This window comes from Acipenser ruthenus, chromosome 1 (genome assembly GCF_902713425.1).
Source record: "Acipenser ruthenus chromosome 1, fAciRut3.2 maternal haplotype, whole genome shotgun sequence".
NCBI lineage: Eukaryota > Metazoa > Chordata > Actinopteri > Acipenseriformes > Acipenseridae > Acipenser > Acipenser ruthenus.
This window is the reverse complement of record NC_081189.1, coordinates 100,119,243-100,124,946: the sequence shown is the minus strand read 5'-3', so window position 1 is coordinate 100,124,946 and position 5,704 is coordinate 100,119,243.

Genomic DNA, 5,704 nt, shown 5'->3' with positions numbered 1-5,704 from the left:
TATAAGAAGTCTGCTTCAAGTGATTGTTGGCAATTATGACGCTTGCACATGTTTACTAACGTTGCTTTAGTTAACAGTAAAACTGGGATTTTTTTTTTTTTAAGCTACCAACACCAATTTCTTTCAATAGCTGGCTCCATAACATTTTAACATAACACTTTATATATTTAATCTTTTGAAAACATATACCCTTGTTACTGGAGACTTATTACTGAAAGGATGATTTGTGCAGGACACATTTCAGGAGGTGGTGATACTTGCCAGGTAATCGCCACCATTTTAATAACATGGCTACAGGGGAAAAGGGCATTCAACAAAACAGGGACTGCATTATACTATGATCCTCATTTTGTAATTGTAGTAACAAAAAAAAAAAAAAATCTAAATGTTTAAACTGCAGTAGATGTCCCTTGGTTTGATGTGGTTCTGAGTATGATCCTCATGTGCATGGTCTTTGAATAGATTTAGTGACTTGTGCGTGATGTCTGTCTATCTATATGTTTGGCCCTGTCCACACTACGTAAGCTCGAGAACCGTACTCGAAACCGTTCTAATTAGTCCAGTTCAAAGCGTCCACACTGAAGTACCGTTTCATGTTTACTCAGGCTTAATGCGTATAAACATTGTTAAAATAGTTCAGTTATAGTTCCTAGCAGGGCAATGAGCAGTGGAAATTAAAACGATAGCATCCCACCATGCACTATTTTAAAAATAAGTGTTATGCCCCATATTAATAGAGGTCCGTATTGCTAAAAGGAAATAAAACAAGTATTTTGCGCAGACACACACAAGTAGGGCTTGAAGTTTTCGGGTTTTATTTTTAATCAGGTGGCGTACCTTTTAAACAAATTGAGCTGATTCTGTTCATAATTAAACTAAGAAAAAAGCTGTTATTTACAAAACAATCTTTGTTTTTACCTTCATATCTTGCCTGAGCCCAGGATTGGCTGATTTAAATCTTTTTTTTTTTTTCATTTACTACCTGATTTTCTATAGTTTCTCAAGGAAAAAACATGAAAAGTATATTTTAAAAAACTTTTATTAACACAAAAATCTTAAACTCTTACTGTCTATAAACTAAAACTCTTAGGGCTGTTTTCTGATCACGGCGCAAATGCGACTGGCTTTGTACGCGGAGACTGGGAAAGCAGGGTGAGATCTGGTCCCTTTTGAAGTTCAAAGGACCCTTTTGTTTTGCCAGTGTTGTTAACACAGGGTTTATCGCATACAACAAATGGACAACTGGGGCTGGTGCCTGCTTCTATCACAGACAAGATGATTTCCATTACACGAGAGTAGATGTTAAAACTTCATGCTGATTTGAACTCGGCTCTCGCCAAGATAAGCACCAACTAAGACGTAGCTTTACAGTAAACTAATGTGATCCATATGTGTCTCCATCCATTTACGTTTCCTTCCATATGATGATGTAGATATCCTTCTGTCTGGTGTTAATGGCTGAAGTGTAATGCTGGCTCCAGGGATCAGCTTATTTTGCCTCCCTGGCGCATCAGCACACACAACGGCTGCGATGCTGGCTCCGGGGATCAACCAAAGTGCGGCCTCCCCAGCGCATCAGCATGACAACCGTCTGGATTGAGCTAAGTAGGGTACATCTCTGGGGTTTTCAAGTGGGCACCTTCCATCCTCAGTGTTTCGTCGACTAGCCCACGACACCTCAAGAGGGCTCGACGGTGATTCTGGCGTCCCAGCATCACCCCCCTCCGTCCCCCACTCAACTCAGCCCAGCTTACTTACCTGTCCCCAGCCAGAATCTTTCCGTCTCAACCACAGCCAGTTGCTGCTCCTCTCTGCTGCTTCAGATAAGTTCTTCACTGTGCGACGTAACTCTTGGCCACTGAATCCGACGTCTCTGAGAAACCGGGTTGTAGAGTGTGCCACAAATCCTCGACAACCCACTTCCACTGGGTAAACCCGAACTCTCCATCCTCGCTGTTCCGCTTCAGTGGCTAGTTGAGCATACCGCAGTTTCTTCCTCTCATACGCCTCATCTACAGCATCCTCCCATGGCACTGTTAACTCTACCAGGTGAACAAGGCGTGCTGATCCAGACCACAAGACAATATCTGGTCGAAGGTTAGTGGTGGCAATCTCAGGTGGAAAAATAAGCCGTTGACCAACATCTGCCAGCATATTCCAGTCTCTAGCAGCTTCCAGTTGTCCTGGGCGAGGATTGGTTTTAACACCTTTTCTTGGTGGTTGCTCTCCTGGGCGGAGGAATGTTGTCTTTTGTGTGTAATGTTTTGATGGAACAGGTGGCAACTTATTGGTCATGTTACGCTTGTCTTCCAATGCTAAGGCCAAACATTGCAGCACCTGGTCATGGCGCCAAGTAAACCGTCCTTGGCTAAGAGCCACCTTACATCCTGTCAAAATGTGCCTTAATGTTGCAGGTGTTGAACACAAAGGACATGAGGGATCCTCTCCTACCCAGAGGTTTAGGTTCTGTGGTGATGGGAGAACATCATATGTTGACCTGATGAGGAAACTGATCCTGCTCTGTTCCATTGACCATAGGTCTTGCCAGCCAATCTTGCGTTGTTCCACACTCTCCCATCTCATCCATTCTCCCTGCTTGGCCTGGGAAATGGCCTTTATACACCTCATCCTCTCCTCTTGCTTTTGCACCTCGTTGACTACCAGCTTCCTCCTTTGAGCTGGGGCCGCCTTGTGCCATGTAGGAGGAGTTGAACTGAAACCAAGACCCCCTCTTCCATGCTGAACTTGCCCCATGATATCACCAATTCGAAGGGCAGCCTTTGCATCTTCCACAGCTTTCTTTGCCGCCCACTTTCTTCCAGTTTTCAACACAGGTGCTGCCTCCCTTACGCATTTATCGCGTGACTCTACTAATGTCATTTCCAGTCTGACCTTGGCGCACTTAAACTCCTCGGTTAGAGCAGAGACTGGTAGCTGCAGTATTCCTTTACCATAAAGTCCCACTCTGCTGAGGCAGCGTGGAACTCCCAACCATTTCCTGATGTATGAACTGATTAAAGCTTCCAGCTTCTCTACTGTTGTCAAAGAAACCTCGTACACAGTCAGTGGCCACAGCAACCTCGGCAGTAGACCAAACTGAAAGCACCAGAGTTTTAGTTTACCTGGTAGAGCGCAGCTGTCTATGCTCTTCAACCCTTCCACTGCTTGTTGTCTAACTTCTCCCACACGAACTGTGTCCTTTAGATCCCCGTCGTACCATCTCCCAAGACTCTTCACTGGCTTCTCAGACACTGTTGGTATTGCCTCACCATTAATGAAGAATGTTTTATCTACTACTTTGCCTTTAATTATAGAGATGCTCCTTGATTTAGTGGGCTTGAATTGCATTCGTGCCCATTCAATATTATTGGTTAATTTGCCCAATAATCGATTAGTGCAGGCTACTGTTGTAGTCATGGTTGTCATGTCATCCATGTATGCTCGAATTGGTGGTAGTCGCATTCCAGAAGCCAAGCGCTCTCCTCCTACTACCCATTTTGATGCCCTAATGATTACTTCCATTGCCATGGTAAAAGCCAGTGGAGAAATGGTGCATCCTGCCATTATTCCAACCTCTAGGCATTGCCATGTAGTGCTGAATTCTGAAGTTGAAAAACTGAATTGTAAATCTCCAAAATAGGCTTTCACTAAATTTGTTATTGTCATCGGTACACTGAAAAAATCAAATGCTGCCCAAAGTAGTTCATGTGGCACTGAACCATATGCATTAGCCAAATCCAGGAATGTCACATGGAGCTCCTTCCTCTCCTTTTTAGCTGATTGAATTTGTTGCCAGATCACATTGATGTGTTCTAAGCAACCTGGGAAACCTGGAATGCCCGCTTTTTGTATTGGTGTCAATGAAGCAGTTCTTTAATAGGTAAGCTGACAATCTCTGAGCAATAATGCTGAAGAAAATCTTGCCTTCTACGTTTAATAGGGAAATGGGACGAAACTGACTGATGCTTGTAGAATCTTTTTCTTTAGGTATAAAGACTCCACCTGCTCGGCGCCATGCTCTTGGTACAACCTGTTTTTCCCATGCCACTTTCATCAATTTCCACAGAATTCGTAGAACTCCTGAAGCACTCTTGTACACTCTGTACGGAACTCCATTAGGCCCTGGAGATGATGAAGCCCTTGCTTTTTTCACAGCTTGCTCTATTTCTTTCCACTTAGGTGCACAGTCCTCCATTTGGTATTCTGGTGGATTGATAGGTGGGATGTCTGACGGAATTGACATAGGCTCCTGCCTTTTTGAATCTGTATGTGTTTCCTCCAAATATCTCTCCAGCTCAACCTTAGATGCTTTTAGTGTGCCATTCTTCTCACTGGTGAATAACTTCTTTACAAATTTGAATGGGTCTTTATAAAAGTTAGCTCTCGCACGCTCCTTCTTTTTGTAGCGTTTCCGTAGGCGCTCAGCTCTGCGCAATGTTGCAAGCTTATCTTTTATGACCCTTTGTAAGAGATTGAGTCCCTCCTTCTGACTTTGTTCTGCTCTTCTCCATTGGTTCCTCAGCTGTCTCCTTTCTCTAACTAAGCGTTCAATCTCCTGCTGCCGTCTAGACTTTCCAGGAATAGTTTGTACTTTTTCCTTCCTTTTTTCAACTCCAAACCTCTCACTTCCATATGCGTAGATGATGTCCCCAAATTTATCCAGCTTCTTTTCAACTGTTCCACTTAATCTTTCCAATGCAACGCAGAGATCTGTGTTTACTGTGTCCCATGCAGTTTTCTCACAAGCTCTTGGCCATTTAACTCCAGGCTTGTGCCCGTTGAGGTTCTTTTCTCTCTTATGCTGGTTTGTCTGACCGGGTTCACAAGGATCATTAGGTTCATCACTAACTGTGTCCATGCAAGTCCTCCTCACATCTATGACAGGGGTGCTGATATCCTGCGAACTGTGGTTTGCTTCCTGTCGCTGGATTTCATTCGACTGACTTGACTGACTTCGTAAGAAGTATTGATCAATGCGAGGCCCTTGTCCCTTCTCCCTCAAGCATTTCATTCTCCCTTGATGAATCTTCAAACCCCTGACCGTTGTCGCCTTGCTCCAGCCGCAGACACAAACCTGGAGTTCCATGTCTTTGTTAACTGCAGATCTTGAACTAGTCTTTTGTGAAGTACTCTCCATACTCATATCCGTTTCCGTTCCTAAGTCGTTAACCGTGTTGTCCAACGTTGAGTCATCTTCCGCCCCCGCTCTCGCAGACTCTAGGGGTATTTTTCTCTTTAATTTCTTAGAAGCCTTGGGCGGGTGTCTCCAGCATCCTGTAAACACAGAGCTGGATACTGCCGACAAGGGTAGCTAACCCTTACCAGCCCCAATGGGGTCTCTTTCCTCCTGTCAGCTGTCTCTCCAGGCTGTCACAAGGTCTTTCCCTTGTTGCCAGCTGCACTATTCACAGCAGTCACTGGACGTATCCAGATCTTCATGATTTCCATTACACGAGAGTAGATGTTAAAACTTCATGCTGATTTGAACTCGGCTCTCGCCAAGATAAGCACCAACTAAGACGTAGCTTTACAGTAAACTAATGTGATCCATATGTGTCTCCATCCATTTACGTTTCCTTCCATATGATGATGTAGATATCCTTCTGTCTGGTGTTAATGGCTGAAGTGTAATGCTGGCTCCAGGGATCAGCTTATTTTGCCTCCCTGGCGCATCAGCACACACAACGGCTGCGATGCTGGCTCC